This window comes from Watersipora subatra, chromosome 10 (assembly GCF_963576615.1).
Source record: "Watersipora subatra chromosome 10, tzWatSuba1.1, whole genome shotgun sequence".
In the NCBI taxonomy this organism is placed as follows: Eukaryota; Metazoa; Bryozoa; class Gymnolaemata; order Cheilostomatida; family Watersiporidae; genus Watersipora; species Watersipora subatra.
The window spans coordinates 35,866,089-35,885,967 of NC_088717.1; the positions used below are offsets into that span (position 1 = coordinate 35,866,089).

The 19,879-nt window shown below is 33.8% G+C and overlaps 1 long non-coding RNA gene across 1 annotated transcript; it reads right to left on the minus strand.

Annotated features, from left to right (window-relative positions):
* Positions 1-16,555: 16,555 nt before the first annotated feature.
* Positions 16,556-19,342, minus strand: LOC137406468 (uncharacterized). The gene is made up of 3 exons (XR_010979877.1): positions 19,095-19,342; positions 18,802-18,920; positions 16,556-16,924 (listed from the first exon to the last, which is right to left on the minus strand). It is a non-coding gene; the product is annotated as an uncharacterized lncRNA (long non-coding RNA).
* Positions 19,343-19,879: the final 537 nt, after the last annotated feature.

Consider the following 19,879-nt stretch of genomic DNA (forward strand, 5'->3'; position numbering starts at 1 on the left):
TATAATCATCAGGATCTTGGGACATATTTGGTACTTTTCTGGTTGTATGGTCTTTGGCTGTGTGCAGTTAATATTTATAATGATTTTAACACTTATTTGGTTCAGTTTTAGTGTTTAAATCCTTTTCCATATGGAGATTATAATCATCAGGATCTTGGGACATATTTGGTACTTTTCTGGTTGTAAAGACCTTGGCTATGTGCAGTTAATATTTATAAGGATTTTAGCACTTAGTTGGTTCAGTTTTAGTGTTTAAATCCTTTTCCATATGGAGATTATAATCATCAGGATCTTGGGACATATTTGGTACTTTTCTGGTTGTAAAGACATTGGCTATGTGCAGTTAATATTTATAAGGATTTTAGCACTTATTTGGTTCAGTTTTAGTGTTTAAATCCTTTTCCATATGTGAAATCCTTTTTTATTGTTAACTGTGGCAAACTTTTTTTGACAGAAATATGGCTACTGAAAATAGGTACCGCAAGAGATTGGCTGCCTCTTCTGCATCTATTGGCACCCAGGTATGTTAACAGTATATTGACCTCACTGTTAATCTTCTTTGTTTATTACAAATAAATATGAATATAGCTGGAAGCATTGCTAGTTTGTGATGTATATTTGTAGTCACGAGGTTATTATATTAAAAGACTAATATTTTGACCAACACCCTGCTGGTCAAAATATAGGTCATTTGATATAACATTTTTCACAGTAACATAATCGAATAAATGGAAATCTTACAAGTATGTATTTCTTTTTTTTCATGGTAGAACAAGCAGTCAAAGAAAGAAAAACGGACATTGAAAGCTGTTTTAGAGCGGGTATGTATGGAAATGCAATTATCTTGACCTTCTTTCTAGGACTATGTTTCTCACAGGCCGGAACATGCCCAGTTAGGAGCATAAACCAGAATGCTATATAGACATGTTTCCACCATTCCGGAATGGTCTCCGGAATATTCGCCCCAATTTTTTATTCTGCGTAAAAAGTGAAGATAGTTTTCGGAGGCTACGGTATGTGCATTGGAAACAGCATAGTAACGGTCTAACATTTGGTCTTAACATGGTTCAAGTGGAAAAATTGAAGTTAATAAAGTGATTAGTGTAAGTTTTTTGTAACTATGTGGTTTTCCAATGACGATTTTCACTTTGGAGCACACCACTTGCAGCAATGATCTCCTAGAAAATGTTTCATATTCATTGAAAACTGCACAGGTAATAATAATAATAGAAAAGTTCATTCTGCGCACCATTAATCATCAATCATTAATCATATTACAAAAATATGGCAAGCCACATAACGTCTTTTTGCTGTATAAAATGGCAAAATGAAATTATATATTCAGCTTTTCCATGGGCAGCAGAAGATTAGAACTGTCAGTGGTATTTCACAGTACTTTGCCCTGGTGGGCTATTCGTTACACCATTGGTGCCATCTAATGGAAACCTATTATACATGTATTTTTGTTTCAGATTTTATAGGCCCCTATTAGGGCTGCAACAATTCACCAAATTTGAAAATGATTCAATCTGATTCGATAAAGAGAAAATTTTATTGATTCGATTCAAAAACCAATTTGATTTTATAACAAAAATTGCATTATGTATGTCATGTGTGGCAGTTTGTTGTAGATAACATAAAATATATAGCCCATTTTTCAATAACTATACAAAAACAGTTGTGTTATTGAGGTTTGTTAATTCGATTCGGTTCTCTATTTCTAGTGGACAAATATCGAATTGAATCGTATCGAATCAGAGCTGTTTGTCAAAAAATCGTTGCAGGCCTAGCCCTTATAGGCTACGCCATTATGATTTTAACGATAACTATGTATGATAAATTTGCTGTACAATTTAGTAACAGGTAATATTTTTCATATGCATGTAAATGTTATTGTAACTGTTCATTTCTCCCCTGTAGAGAGTTGAAAAGTAAAATACATTTCTTGATCTTATTGCTATTATAGTTTCAGGTGCTAGGGAGGAACTTGCCTTGTCTAGCTATTGTCAGAATAGGCGGCCAAATTATGATGTCTGGTAAGAGTTTATCTATTAGATATTAGATTATCTTCTGAAGATTATTCAAGGCTATTTTCTTATTAAACTACGGTTACTCTTTGAGAAGCAGTTTTGGTACCTCAAGCATTTTTGTTGCTTTATATCTGCCTAACCACTTAGAAAGAATACTGACACAAATACAACATTGTAGCTAAGTGGTTAGGCAGATACATAGCAACAAAAATGCTTTTCTTTTTATTTCATAAAACGTTCGCCTCTTGTTGAGTAATAATAACCTAAGTCTGCCATGCTTGCAGTCTGCCATGCTTGCTTGCTATTAGCAGCTTAAAAAATATAGTTTGTATGAAACATCATTTGGAAAAAATATTAAACCATTTTAAAATAATTGATTTATTCACAAATCAAGCTGATGGTGTTTTACGTCCAAATCAACTCACCAAATCAATCAAATCGTGATTTGATTTGAAAATAATCCAATTACATTTATTTTGGGCCAATTCTGGCAATTGGTAATGGGTTTTAGAAAGGGTCTGGCTCTCTGGCTCCGGAGAGCCAGACCCTGGCTAAATGGGTTTGCCACTGAAGTTAAAAGTTTGGCATTCAATCCTTGGTATTGTCATATTTTCTTTCTCATGGCTCTCAATTTTGTTGTGAAAAAATATCTTTTTAAATTTCGCATGATTTTCTTGTCAATTAAATTTTTCATTATCAGCAATCATTTTATTTTTTTCTAGGAATTAATCCGGAAGCCAATCATATCTAGTTTACATTGTGTTTGGCCAATTACGAGTTCTTCAAAATATCACTCTAATCTTTGTATAAGCTAACTGTTTTGTACTGTTTTACAGGCAGTGAGGAGTTTCTCACACAAAGTGATATGCTGATGCAGGTTCTGTCAAAACCTCCATCAGCATATCAGGTACATCTGTCAGAACCTGCATCAGCTGTTTTAACCTGTGGTGATGATGGAGCGGGCAGAGCCGAGCAGCATCCACACATATATTCTGATCATGAGATTGATGTTTTATCCCTGGACACAAAGAGGCGTTTGGTCAGCCAGGCAGTAAATCCAAGTATGGCCACATTGTTATATTTTACAATCCATTATGTCTCTTTTCTATATATTGAATATAATTATTATTTTATTTTCTAATTATTTTATAACAATGGATACATTACGATCAGTACACACACGTATATAATTATGCAAGGTGATCAATTTGTAAAGCTTCGGCCTTTCATTAAGATGGTAGTAATTTTTTTCTGTTCACTTTACAGAGAAAACTAAGAGCATCTGGGGAATGGAGGAGTGTAGGCCATTTTGGTGGCCTGCTATCATTCCCTTTGTTCAACCTAAAGAGAAGATAGGTAAACAAATTCTATTACCTGAAATAATGTTTTTAGTTAAAAAGTTACTAGCCTTTTAAGATTTTCTGAAAGAATATTGTGTTTCAAACAAATACTTTTCTTATTTCTTAGCTTACAATGGTCAACAAATGATATTTTCAACAAATAATGCATTTGAATTGACATGTTTCTAGATGGTAAATATGTGCATAATGCAGAAACTCTGGCCATGGTGCTCAAAGCTTACTTCACTTACAGAAAGGTTCGTATCAAATGGATAACAAGTTTAATTAGAAGCATTTTTTTTGTATTTATACATGTATATATACTCTATGCTAATATTTTGACTAGTGAGATACTACTAGTCATCAAGAGAATCCAAATGATGATGATGATGACTAGTACAGTTACAGTCAATAGTCGAAATATTAGTATATAATATAGGACCTTTGCAAAGGTTTTCTATGTTCCATAACGAATTACAAAATCAGCGAGTTACAAGACTTTCATATATTTAGTCTAACTAAGGTGAAATCCGACAATTTACCTCCACATGACATTTGACATTAAAGGAAACAAGTTGTATATATATAAATATATATTTGATATGTATATACTAATAATATATTTTACTTGATACTAATAAAATATATTATTAGTACAGTATATAGCTTGCCCCAGTATTATTAATATTGTTGAGCACTCTAATTTTAGTAATACAAATCCATAGTTATTTATAGTTAATTTTATATATCTAGATATAAGTAATTCCTAATAGGCCTACATGTGATATATAATGTTGTAGTCTGAATACAGATACATGCATGCAGGGGACAATTAATGGTATTGTTTTGTCTGTCATATTTATAGAAGTTAAAAACTCCTAAAGTTGTTTTGGATGAGCCAATTGAGGTTATTGCTGATACTGACCAGGAGGATCTAATGGTACGACACTTTTGTAATTAATGCCATATTTTCTTGTTTTTGTTCTTTGTTGACAGGTGGTGGGCACTGTGCATTGATTTTCAGGCTTCAGACTTTGGGACACTTGTACACTTGATGTCTTCAGCTGTATTTGATTCCTGTAACCTGTTAATTTTGATGGCGTGTGTCTAATTAGCACACTTTGGTGATAATTGGCAGCTTTATTGGAATGTGTGTTGCAACTGAAAGTTTTGATATTTGAAACTATGTCATGCTACGTCAATCAATCCGAAATTTAGTCAAGTTTCGTTGCGATTATTTTTATTTAACTACAAGAATTATGGAAACAGTTCTAGTTAACCAATCACCAAGAATAATACGAAAATGAAATTGGACCAAAGAGTTACGATGTTTTGTCTTATACTCCGAATAGAATTGTATGGTAAGATGTACTACTTATGCTTTTGTCTGTTTTAAGCCCACAACATCTAGTACTAGTTATGTAAGGTATGTATGCATGCATTACCTAAGTTGCTATTGCTTGTACTGAGTATCATTTCGGAGTTTAGAATATTTGAATGTTAACATTCTCATTATGCTACTTCATATAGTTGCTTTACATTTTTATTGATGTTTACTGTTCTTGTTACTGTCCTTGCACGACTTATGATACAATCCACTAGTTTAGTGCCATTATCCCGATGACCTCGATATCCTTTAGTGCATGATCATAGAGATCCTTAGGTATAGCTTATCATTCTATGGTCGCATTGGACGTACACTACTTTTCTAATCCAATAATATCAGGTTTCCCAGAAGCTTCTCCATTCCTAGCAAGTCACTGGCTTTGCTGGACACTGATGAGTGGCTTGACAGTGACCTCATGGATCTGACATCAAGGTAAGACTGAATAAACAAAGCTTATTGCTATCCTAAATTGCAACAATGACAGTCAGTATCTTATGACATTAGAGTTTCTATTTCGGTAAAATGACGAAAACTATCTTGAATGATTTACTAAATTATTATAGAGAATGTAGGAATCTCTGTGACACATAGGTGATGTTCGCTGTTATTTGCAATCAAAGTTTTGTGTTTGTATTTACTTGTTGTATATGACTTTACGATGACAAAATAACCTCTTTTTTCACTTTGGTAAATTATCATAAATAGCTGTGTGACTTGTGAGTATGGGTTGTAGTCTGCTGCAAGGTCAAAGGAGTTGCCAGTGGAAATTTCTATCGCCCTATATATATAACTATGAGAAGTAAGTAATCAAACCAAAGTTGACATTGTAGTAACCTTTGTGGCTATCTTATTGTAGTGGTGTGATGACGTTGTTTTCTCCTTTTGTAGTCAATGCAATTATATGGAAGGAATACAGCAGTATGGTGTATAATCATTTACCATATGTGCTACTAGACTGGTACATCATTATTAGCCATGGGTCAGGATTTGGTCCTGTTCCTGAATTTCGGTTTTAGTCTCTCGGGTATGGGTGAGGTCGAGTATGAGGCTTTAATAGTCCTAAATACACAATAAAATAAACCTATATGTTAGTATCTTGACAATGTTTCCTCAGACGCATAGGATAGCTGTATGTTTGTGTTTGCAGCAGTGATGCAATTCCAGATCTGACCTGTGAAGGAGTAGGAGCAGTGATAATCTGCAATCCAGGGTAAAGATGAATATACTAAAAAATTTGTTTATCGTTTTTCATTAACTAACTTCTGATCTGCAAAAATAATTTTAAATTCAGGTGCGTCCATCAGGCTTGTGCCACGTATAGTAAACTAAACAAAACTCCGCTTGGCGCAGGACTGCTAGTCTGCTAGTCCGTACCTAGACCACTGCCGCATTGTGCCAAGTGCATTCCTCTTGTAGCATTTTGGTCAGGCTTAGACACTCACACTCCAGTGTGAGCTATGCTACTGTGAGCCGTTATAGTGATTGCTTCTTGCTTATAAAAGTGAAACAGTCACTATTTAGTATTTACAGATTGACCTATTTGTTTGTTTTAAGTTATGGCTTTAGTGTATTATTTTGCTGTAAACTAGGTAAACATGATTTAAAGCAATTACATGCTACGATTTTAGGTTTCACTGGTTTGTTGCTGTTCTCATGGAAGGCACAGTAGTCATTTTCGATAGCTTAAATCCTAAATGGGAGATGTCTACCAAACTAATGAGGTGAGAGTTTAAATGTTTGTTTGTGAACTGTTACTGCAGTTATTATATATTGAAGTATTTGTGTATGTCTAGTGGCTCCAAATTATGTATGGCTAGTCTTCTTTGTTTTGAAAATGCCTCAATTCGGCAGGAGCATCTTTTTAACTTTTCTCATCTAGTCTGCCATGATTTGAGATTGGTGGCATTCCTGTCATCTATTGCCGTCTTATTCTGTCAGTGTCTTCCTCTTTCAGGCTACACTTCGCCTTTTCTCTAAACTGTATCACAACATTTTTGCCTGGGTATCCTTCTATTTTCCTCCTGCACCCTCATCTCCTCTACCGCTCTAATATTTTCTTTTTCATCTCTTCTGCGACAAGTTCATGCCATTAGTATTCGTCTCCGATCATTGAACTTTTTGCTTTCTATTTTTGGAACCGATAACTGCAATGAAATTGAGAACTTTTTAGGATAGTATAAACACATTGTTCAAAGTGTGCCGTCTCTTTCTATTTTGTCTCTTTCTCTATTTATCAAATGTATATTTTATAATTATTTCAGTATATACACTAAACTTGGCTATGAAGCAAGGCCTTCACTGATCAATAAGAAGGTAATAATTAGTTATTTTTATATTATACTAGCTGTATGAATAACTCAAGTTAGCACTCTACAAATACATTTTACAAGTTGATAAATGAAAAATGCAATGTTTCTAATGCATTAATATTAACTGAGTGTTTTTTGGTTGTCTCGCTTAATGTTATCATTACTATGCTTGCCTTAATTTTCTACCGTATATCATTCACAATATACCTTTAGACAATAGAATAATATTTTGTGTCCATCCCTCAACATATCACTTTTTCCTATTCAATCTATCAAGTGGAAAATATTGCATTTATTACTTTCAGGTACCAACACAGCCAAACGGGTTTGACTGTGGGGTGTATGCCATGGCATTTAGTAAATGGATCTCCCATGTAAGTAAGATGAGCCTGTCTTGACAACATGTTATGTTACCAAATCCTGTATTATGATGAACATGTTTAATCTAATTTATTTTGTAACATTTGCTGCTGCTCTTACATGTACTTCTTCCGAATATTGATTACATTATTAAGTATTATTAATATTTATGTTGCCCGCGCGACATGGAATCCAGAGCTTTAGAGTATTATTGGTTTGAAGCGACAATTGGAGACATCCTTGTGTGGCATTTCGCGAGCCAAGAATGGTAAGCTAGATGACTTACCACCATTAATTTAATAGTTCATTCTATTGCAGCCACAGGCACTAATTATAATGCATATGTATTTGTAGAGGGCCCCAAAAGATGTGTTATGCACAAAAGAAATAGCTGCCAGCAGCTTAAACGTAATTTTATCCAGGAAATGCTGGCTTCATTGGCTGCAATCTCGTGCAGTTATAGAGTAGGTTGGACGTGGAACTGAACTCTGGACTGTAAACACATCTTACTCATTAGGTTGATTTTTAATATAGTTTTTATATGGTTTTATATCGTGAGATCTTTAGCTATTATACATTACATAGTACAAGGACTATATGTACATATTTTTGGTATTAGTTTTATATTTTTAAGTGGTAAAATACTCATGCCAATTCAGTCAATTTAAAATATTTTTTTGTTAGTGCTGTCTTCTAATCGAAGATTATTCTTTGAAGGGATTAAAATCATGTTTGTAATATGATATACTAGTTTCGTAATGGTTATTCATTTCTTTCTCTAATTTTATACATGCTGTTAACAGTTCAGTCAGTTGGCTAAATGTTCAATTTGATTAGCTGATTATAATATAACTCATTTGGGCATAAAAACATTGTGGATTTTATCATATTTACTTACACATCGCATGTTGAAGATTAGCTTTATTAATATCAGAGCTGCATTTGACTGCAAATTTCCCGAAACAGGTACAAGTCTATAAGGAGTGTTAGTATTTTGAGAACCGAGTAGGCATACATGACTTCTTTTCAGATCAAAGCTGCCAAGAGTAGCTGTTACATTTATTGTGACAAGAAAGCAAGTGTATTAGCCCAAGCAGTTAAATACGAGAACTCATTGATTAGCCTGTTAGGCAACTGTACCAGCTTTCTCTGCTTAACAATTGCAATGCTGCTAAGAGCACGAATAGGAAGTGATAAAAAGCTGGACACGAAGCAAGGCACTGTTTTATTTAATAAATTTTTATTTCGTAAAATTAATCAGGCTTAACTGCTTACAGTACAGATTATATATATATTATAATATATACATGTATATATTATAACATACATGTATATATACAGATTATAATCGTCTTGATGTCAACGGAAAATAATGTGTAAGTGTTAATGTAGATCAACATCATTATGATATATTAATTAAATACATACATGGAGAAATTTGGCCTATCGTGAAAAGCTTTGTTTCTTGGGTAAGAAACAAAGCTTCTCAGGATAAGTTAGTGAAATATTATATCCATGAGTAAAGTCGATAGGACAATATTGACTTTCTCATACCAACCATTAATACACATCAAGAAAACTTGGGGAGAGCTCAGAAGCTGATGATCCTGTATTAACTAGCTAAAGGTTCAACTGATAAATAATTCATTATTCAACACAATAACAAACTAAACAAATTATCTTATACTTCTCTGGAATGGTAAGACCAAGAAACTAGATCATGAATTTACTTCTTTTATTAAAGTCATACAAGTAGACATGATACATAAAAACAAACTCACTGGGAATTTTTCACTAGGCTTGTACCATCGACATACATTAGTATAAAGCACAGTGTAAATAGAACACAAAATTAAGGTTTCATTTTATGCATTTACTGCTTCCGATGTGTATTTTTCTGCATTTAAAATGTACAGCACACTGATATGCACCGTTTAAAGGAAGACTGTTACTTGATAACAACTGGATGTTGGGTGCACGTACGGCATAGTAGTACATGTGTATTGCTCGCAAATATCTGCTGTGTGATCATTGTGCTGTACAATTCAATCATAAAAATATATCAAAAGGAAGAGAGAATTTGATTAAATATGATTGGCCATGATTTGTCATGATTTGTAACAGAAAAGTTTAAAAAATTCTGCGAATCATATTTAACCAATTTCACAATCTCTTCTGTTAACATCATTTTTTAACCAGATTCACGCTTTCTTCTTCAATCACAACGTTGCAGTAAATTTATTTTACCTAAGATATAACTAGCTTACTGTAGTATATATCTCCATGTAATAAATGTCTTTGCAAAAAATATTAGCATAGGTGAGGGCCAGTGAGAAATATAGAACTGAATTTGGTTAACAAATGATTTGTAAAAAGTAAAGCTTGAAACTTTGCTTATTCTAAATGTTACATGTATATTATATTCAAATAGTGTATTTTAAGCAGCTGACTGCAGGCAGTATACATGTGCATTGTTTTTATCTTAGTATAAGAGTGTGGAAATAGGTAGGCTATATTATAATTATATGGTAGCTCTAGCTGATACCAATGGCAGTATGCATGCCACACTATTATATGCAGTATGCATGCCACACTATTGTATGCAGTATGCATACCACACTATTATATGCAGTATGCATACCACACTATTATATGCAGTATGCATGCCACACTATTATATGCAGTATACATGCCAATGGCACTCTCATGTGTATAGAAAGCAAACATGTTTAGGAGGCAAATGTGGTTACAGCTCATTATTGTACAATATCCTTTCTTTTTTATGCGAATTTTCACTTTAGCTGAGACGCTTAATAAAAAAGTCACACCCCTTGTAAATTTGTGACTCGGTAGATGCTTTATCATGATAAATCATTGAATTTGGACCAATTTATGATTAAAATGTTCAACATTTCAACCCATTAGCTCCTAGAAATTTTCTTAAAGATCAAACATACCTCTGCCTTTTTATTTATAAAACATGATTCACTGTAAGTGGGACATAAATCTAAAAATGTATCTTGTAGAATAGAGATTTGCCTACAAACTGAGCTAGCTTTCAAAATTGTAACTCAAATATTGTGAGAGCTACAAAGCTTGGAAAATTGCCTATGTCAGGGTGGCTGAGGGCGTTTTAGGAGCTATCGGGTTAATGAAAAAGGATGTGTAAATTGCCAAATAAAATACCAATAAAATAAAGAGTTTGTTATATTAATCCGAGTAATTTGAAAGGCACTCATAGTAACAAGTTGACATGTGAAAGTGTTTGTTTTTAACACAAGTAATAAAGATTAAGCGATTATTTCAAATTAATGTTGAATTAATCGAGTTAATCTCATAACTAACTCCAAGGTTAAGTTAATGGTAAGTACTTGGCGAACCTGTCCAGAAAACAATATCATTTATTGTTTATTTGTATGATTTTAGAGTATCAGAAGTGTATAATAATATATGAATAACTGATTAGTATTATTAGCTCACCGTGAAGATTAATCAGATTAATCTAAAAGCAAAGTGACAAACAGTACTAATTTTGTATCATATAGCTATTTATATTATAGTAGTATGATACAAATAAAAGCAGTAAAGCTGAAGTGGGATATTATAGGGTGAACACACATGAAAATGCAACATAAGCATTTGTGACTACCAATGCAAAGCAAAGCATATACTACTACATAATGAAAAGTGTATGCTTTGTTTGTGACAAAAATATGAAGACCTCATTTCCACAATTCAACAAGGGATACAAAAAGTAAGCTTAAAGATATGGGAAAAAAATGGAAGTAGGTTTGATTCCACTACTTCCGCCATAAATATGAATTTACAAAAAAATTGACAGACGCTCCATATAAAAGCTTAATACTACATGTACAACACTTAAGCTTTCATCAACAGCAATACATAAAATATATGTAGGTATCTCAATAAACCATATCATTAAAAATTATCTACCAACAGTCAGTCACCTCTCCGCAACTCCTTCCCACCATGAAAGTAGCTGGGTAATTTTTTATTTGATACTATTCTTTGAACAGACTGCAGAAAGTTTCTCATAAGCATTGCAACAGTCATTGGTTTCACACCACCAGAATCTGGAGTTATCACAAACTTTTAAGCCTTCTTATAAGACTTTCATCAGCATTGCAAGGATCTCTCATATTAGTTATAGCAATAGCATTGTGAAATGACAGAAAGACTCTGAGATGTTCAAAGAAATTCTCTTCATGCATGTAGCTGAGTGAACTTTTAAGTTTTTTTAGTGTAGCATTGCGTTGCTCTGCAACCTGAGTGTTGAGGTCCTTGTACTGAATGTAGCATCCTGAGTTGTATCCTGTGGTACATCCTGTACAAAAAGTAATCATATCCTCATGTAACAGTTATGAATATATATATTATTTATATTACCTACACCTGATTGTTATTACTGTTAAATAAACGTAGCCTACTACTTACAGCACCGCTAACATGCAACGAATAATGTAATCTTTCTCTTTGGCCAAAAAATTTTGCAATTTACTTGGGAATACACTTCGTTTGAAACAGAAAGTGGGCGGTCAATAAGTATAATTTCGCAATGCAAAACTAGATATAACTGATCTCCCTACGCAAAAATCAAAAGGCTTCCAGATACCACTGAATTTAATCAACGAGTAAAAGCTGCATTTATTGCAATAACATTGAGAGCATTACGAAAGGGAATATATGTGTAGGCAAAATGAATACTCTGAGGATTGAACTCGACTTTCCACTTGGAGACAAAGCCAATACCCATTGCACCACAGTAGAGACTCTACTTTCCAATAATATAATATCCAACAAGAAGTCTAGGTTCCAGGCTGGTTTTCTGTGCAGTTTAACAAGCCATTACTCAAGCGATGCAACATCGAGATGAACTCTTATCCAGTAATGGAATTACAACTGAAACTTTGAGGCCATCTTCGAAAAAAGGATTGATGACACAGTTTATTCCCAAATAATGATTCCTGATACTTAATTTCTGATAATTTTCGGCTGCCGATACTGCTGCAGAGACCCCTTCCGTCTCTGCTAAAAAATAATCAATTATCAAGGGGAGAGGTTCATGTACTAGCCCAAGGGTCTGGCTAGTTCTGAGATCACTGAGGCTAAAGTTTTATGAAATAAAAATAAAGATGTAAGACTGACAAAAACAATAGTCTTCCAGATATAATCTGGAACCATAATTAATTATTCAGTGACATGTTTTAAATCTTACAGAATGAGAATACTAACCTGTGTGATTACCCCAATGAAACCCATCCACTAAAAATTTTGTCTTTGCAAAGAACCCAGGATCTCTGTTTATGGCATATTTATGCAAGTTGCAGGCATTGTCATAGACTACTACCTCAGGAGCTGAAATAAATGATAAGTATATATGCTTAGATGTAAAATCATTTGTTGTTTCAAATCATCAATAAACAAATGAAATGCAAAATTGAAGAATTGACCAATATGGTTTAATGATTCATACCATGCTATAATAGTCCCTGCATACTAGTCAAGTGTGATTTTGTTTACACACTTTTCAAGATTGACAGTGTGATAATATTGTTAACCTTACTAGTTTGATAAGGCCTTCACATGGCACACTTATGTCTTTCAGGGCAACACCATTGCCTAAGAACCACATGTAGAACTAATATAACCTACCTGCTGTGAATCTAGTTCGAATAGCGGTAAATGGGGTGTTGGGCGACTCGTGATTATCCATGATTTCAAAGCCATAGCACACAGGTAAAATTTAATGACACAAAATTAATGGTCACAAAGTACGGTTTATTTAAACAAAAAAGACAATATTTTGCCGAAAGTAGAGTATATTGTTTCCTCTATGAAAATAAATCACTCATCTCACAGTTACCAATATTACACCAAAGTCTAGAGGAGATTTTTTAGCTATCAGCTGATATGCAAAATACTAAGATACTAAACATATCATGAACTTCATTCACCCTCTCTGGTTCACCATTTGAGTAGAAATCTGAAGATGATGAGACAGCAGAGTACAAAGTAGCCTGTCTTGACAAACTGTTGTTTTTGCGGAGTTGTTCCCCCGTCGAGCAAGCAAGCAACACAACTGTTATGTTGCTCGCCCGGTCGATGGGGGAACAACTCCGCAAAAACAACAGTTTGTCAAGACAGGCTAAGTGCAAAGAAGCAAACAAATTACAATTTTTATCTTGCGCATAATAATATGTATTGGTAAATCATGGCCTGAACATAGTTGGATACCATACCGTGTGGACAGTGTACAAGAAACACCCCAGGAAGTAGATTCTTCTGCTGCTTTCCAATCTTGGAGCAGATTGACTCCCTCTTCCTATCTAAAGCATAGGTTCCCCTTACTGTTAACTTGGGTAAGTCGGGAAAACTTCCTTCACGATCTTTGTGCTGAGGAGGTAAGACTTCTAGGTCATGAGGCGGATAATTCTGCATATACTGTAATCTTTGTATGATGATATCTGTAATGGGTCTAATTAGCTTAAACTCCTTGACGGTAGCTTCTTTCAAGAGATCATACAGCAGTGGGCTAAGGAATCTGATAGCTGAAAGACTCTTGGAATCTAGAAATAACAAACAAATCATCTGAACATTGCGAGAAACACTAAATGGAGGTCAAATAATCAAGTTTAAGCGAAGACACAAAATTAACAAAAAAAATTACCCAAGTAGACATTAGTGTGAACTAAATCATGAACAATAATAATAGTAAATAATAGTAATTAATTTTATTTGTAAAGCGCTTAATAAAGCAGTAGGCCTATGCTTTTTTAAGTGTGACACGTGACAAGCGTGAGATGTGACATCAACTAAATGGCTAGGGTTTAGGGCAGCAGCCATGACTCTGCTGAGCATTGAACCGCAAACCTTACAATTTATAATACGATATACTAGTGCTGAACCATGACAATTGAATCGCAAAACAGAGATTGACAGCGCAAAATCAACATTGGGTGGCTGTCCTGTTTTCTTGATTCTAATCATTCAGTCATACCTCTAAGTTCAAAGAATGTTTCCAAGGATGTATCCAGTTCTTCTGCTGCACATTGTATGCCCACGGCTGGAGAGTCTTTACACAGTTCTTTTAAGAAAATTCGCCAATGATCATAAAGTCTTTCTTTGGCCTCTAAGAAGATGGCTACGTGAATGAGTGGTGGAAAGTGGGCTACAGATAGTCTTTTTAGCTGCAAGAAATTTTTAGTTTATGGCACTTTCCATTTTTTCTATCTGATAGTTTTAAAGATAGAACATGCTTTGGTGAGTAATAATTAAAATTTAAATTTCCATATTGTGCTAGAGTATTGTTAAGTTTACGGATCTAATCATAATGGGTAATGCCCCGGTTACACAAGTGTCATTTGGTATATGATAATATGCTCGTGTAACCAAATAAGTGGGCAAGCTGCAGTGAAGCTACAAATGGTTATCTTAATCAGACATATTTACCTCCTGTACATTTTCAGCATCAAAGTCCTTTTTCTTTATTACAGACATTATTGCTGCCCGAGCCACCTTACTTGGAATTACATGTGTGCTTGCAGAACTGTAGTAAAACCAGAGTCTAACAGATAAGAAATGAATATAGACTTTTTTACAACTACCACCCATTCTAATCTATGTGAAAGAAACCGATGCTTGGTCTTTATCAAGGAAAAGCTACTCTAATTTAATTAGCCTTACCCGCAGCCATCTAAAAGTTCTCCTTCCATTTCTGTCCTCTCCACAGGAATTCGGTGCAGCTTTTTAAATCCAAGAGTGAGGCCATCACAAATTATTATGTTGGGAGAAGTAGTAAAAAGAGGACAGGAAAAGTACTTGTTTGATGGCAAAAGACGAATGAAGGAGTCCCAAGACATTCTCAGCTGATGATACTTTGGAGATACTGATTGTCCCAATTCCCAGCAACTCCATGTGGCAAATTTATAAAAGCCATGTAATGTCATTCTAAAAACGTAGTCATAAAAACTGCCTAACATAATGTATGTATCAGTGATGTAGAGGTGAGTATTCTCAGTTAGTCAGTGACTAACCAAGAGACTAACTGAGTTAAAATTTACCATTGGTATGTATTCAACATAATTCGTGTTTTAATGTCTTCATAATTCTACCCTTTAAAATCATAAGAAAAGCTTAGAAATTGAAATATATGAAAAAAAGAGAACGCACCTGGAATTAAACACATACACAAAGGATTCAACTTACCCTGCTGTAATAAACAGTTTTAGATAGTGACGTAGCAGCTTATGGGTGATAACAAAATCTCCCATATTCAGAACTCCTACATCTCCACCATCAGGTTGAACCAGATTGTGGCACTTTGGACACACAAAAGTTTGCACTGTAAACCAATGTACTATGTAATGTAATGTTTACAATCAAGGATCTAACTATAAAACTAGTACCAAATATGTACCTATAATTGGAATGATCCTATGTTTTAAGGATTATTAACTGTAAGTGCTGGATTGGTGGTTCAAGTAGTTGGTTTATGATTTGCGAATTTAGAGGACTGTATACGAGGTGTAGATTTAATGCTGAGAATTAGACTGGTTTGTTTTAGCTGAAAACTTAAAAACAGATTATATTTATTAAAAATTCAAACTTTCAATAGAAAAGGCAATAAAACATAAAATATATGAAGGCTAATCAAATCAATGGCTGATGCTAATTGCGCAAGTCTAAAAATATAAAAAGTAATACAAGAGCAGAGTGATACCTAGAGCGTGAGTAAAATATGGAATTCGAATTGTTTCTGATCTACACAGGCTCATATACGTTTGCCTAATCAGTCAGGCAACCGTCAAATCCGTAGATCACAGACGATTGGGCGCTGCAAAACTTCCTAGGCAGTAAGCGAGTAAGTACAAAGAAGCAGATAACATTTATGCTGTGCAGTAAAATAGCAGGTGCTAGGAAGGTGGAATAACAAATCGGTGTGTCAGGCTACCAAGAGTCCAGAAAGCTGTTTCTTAATCATATCAAAAATGGTTAAATAAAAGGGTATGAGTGGCTCCGTAAGAGGTGTATAATACTCTTAGGACAGGATGCATAAATGCTAATATAGAAATTGAATAACATGAGTTCCTTTGTCTCATAATGACAGGTATTCATGGGCTGTGTAACTGAAGATTACAAATGCTGGGCGCTTCACATCTCCCCAGCCAACGAGTCTCTAGCTCTACATATAGCTTAGAGACCCATTCTGTCCCAGAATAGTAAAGAATAAAAAAGGTATATATGTATATATAGACAGGTAGAGTATAATAATTTGTGGTACACATTCCGTGTGGTGATGTCAGTGTAATCTGGCTTCCATAGTCGGATTGAAAATAATTGTATAAGAATCATTGTTCGTTCTTGGTAGTTGAGGTTTAAAGTGGTAGTATCTGGACTATTGGTAGTTTCTGGACTATTGGTAATTGACACGTCGGATTTGTCCTTCCTTTACAATAATGGTACTGTGTCCAGACGGATCTACAATAATAGTCAAGCAGCAGAAAGTATGCAACTAATTAATATAATGTTATAATTGACCTTACAGAAGTAAACCTTATAATCCATATTTTTGCACTACCTCTGTATCAAAAATATTTTATTACTACTTCAAAACGGGGTAGGCTATCAAATAGGAATTATAAAGCTTTTACAAATCAATTCTAAATAAAGGGGTTGTCTACTCGACTCAATGAAATATACTCGACTTTATGCATGTCTAAAACTAGTACCAAATATGTACCTATAATCCTTGTAATATGTAATGTGTATAGCCAAGGGTCTAACCATAGAGTTATCTCCCCCTAGAGTGATAACTATAGAGCGTTTCCGGTGCCAACAAGGAGCGTTTCGGCCACGCCCCCTTTTTGTGCTAGTCAGTCGTAGTGATTGACTAGATCAATAACATCAGCCATGAGAATGGTTAAACAAGGATCATGAATTTCCAGTTAAGATAGTAATTAATGCTCATATTAAAGAAATGATGATTATAGTTTATTACTATAATATATGCTTATTATTTAAAGCAATTCAATACCTACCAGGGATCGCTAAACATATTATGGAAATGTTTACTTTTCCATATCCATTTCCATAAACAAATATTTCCATAATTTTAGGGAAATGGATATGAAAATTTTATTTTAGAAATATGGAAATAGAAATAATATGGAAATGAATTATGGAAATGTTATGGAATTGGAAATAATATAGAAATGAATTATGGAAATGTTATGGAAATGGAATTATTATGGGAATTAATAATGCAACTTTTTTTTGAAAGTGGAAATAATATGGAAATGAATTGTGGAAATGTTATGGAAATGAAAATAATATAGAAATGAATGATGGAAATGGAAATAATATGGAAATGAATTATGGAAATTTTATGGAAATAGAAATAATATGGAAATGAATTATATAATTTTAATTAATTAATTAAATTAATTAATTTTAAGTAATGGCTAAATATAATCTGTTTAGCTATGATTACAATAAATTATTTAATAAATAAAGTAATAAAAAAGTCTATTTTATTTTTAAATAATTATAATTTAGAATAATTTATTTTTATTTAACATATAACAACATTGACAATAACACATTGACACAATAACTCTAACTTTCAAACTTTTTGCTTGCTTACATCAAGCAAAGATGTCCACTAACTAGTGGACATCTTTGCTTCAAGCTAGTCTATGTGTTTGATTGATATGTATTGAAATCTAATATTACATGCAAGGGCCGTTTGTGAACTGTGGTGTCAATGAATCACTCTATCACCATACAATGTCAATACTTTCAGTTGATGGCAGTCGATTAGCTTTCCATCACACCAATGTAATACAACCCCAGTATGACTATCTATCTTATCTATGAGCAACCAATGATATACAGCCCCCATGTGTGGGGGCTGTATATTATTGGAGTAACTGATTGCATTAACTCACTTACTTAACACTATCTATTCAGTGCCTTTGCAAGGCATCTAGGTATTGAATTGCTTTAAATAAAAAGCATATATAAGAGTAATAAACTTTTAATCATCATTTCTTTTATATGAGCAATAATTACTATCCTAACTGTGGAAATTCATGATCATTCTCATGGCTGATGTTATTGTTCTGGCAAACACTACGACTGACTAGCACAAAAAAGGGGCGTGGCCTAAACGCTCCTTGTTGGCACCGGAAACGCTCGTGTTGTTGAAGGCGCAGTTATCACTCTAGGGGAGATAACTCTATGGATTTAACTATAAAACTAGTACCTATTATGTATGCTAAATTTTTAACTGCTAAATCAACACTAATCCGCCAACATAAATACAAATAAAAATAGACGAAGGCCTACACACTCACCAGTCACATTATAAGCTTCTAGTAAATCAAAGCATACTACGGTAGTCTTGAGAAAGTCTTCAGACATAAAGCCACAATTGCATGGAGAAGGTGGTATTTCTCTTAAGTTTGTTGAAGATCTAAAATGAGTGAAAAAATATCATTTTCACATAGAAGAATAATTCCAAGTTGTATCCCCTAAAGCTAAAAGGCATACTATGTAAAACTTAATCAGAGATGAAAAGTAATTGATAAATGCAAATATTTCCTGTATTAGTTTTATGTAACACTGGGTAGTAATAAAACAAACAAACCCAGTTAAGGTGAATGTGAGAGGTTTGGTTGATATTGCCATACGGTCCCATCTATATTTCAACTGGGTTTCCAGTGCCAATATCTCTTTCATCATCAACAATCCAGGTGACAGATCAACAGATGTTAAAGCTCTTTTAACAGCATGCAGTGCAGGACAGCTAGACGTCAAGTTGCAACAAGAACATTTTAGAGAATTCTGAGCTGATACAGCTACTGTTGAAAACTTGTTCTTGAGCAGAACCAGGACCACACTGTCAGTGATTGAAAAGATCTACAATTATTGATATAGCTAGTAAATAATAATACACTAACACACCTAGCTATACGTTTTAGAGGGTAATGAAATCTACGCAGTACCAAGGTAATAAAATTGAAAAATTTAAATTGCTAAAAATAAAGCAAATGGAAATTAAGTGGAAGTTAATATGGAAATTAATATTTCTTTAATAGTGTTAAGAAATTAAATAAAAAAAAGAGCAAGCAAATAGGTTAGAACTAGTAGATTGAATAGCGTACCATGAAAAACTAAGAAACTCATAATAATTATAATACCTTAACACCGGAGTCATCATTTTGTGGGTAAGCATGGTCATTTTCATCACTATTAACTGCACACCATTCAGCTGCAAAAAAGGTTGCAAATATATAGTGTGAAGTTAGTTAGTATTAAGCACCAAAATACACTAAAATGCCCGCAAAAAGACACTATTTTTGTCTATTCACATTGTCAATTTACTAAGCCAATGTGAGTGACAAAAAACACAACCAATTTTCTGTTATTGGC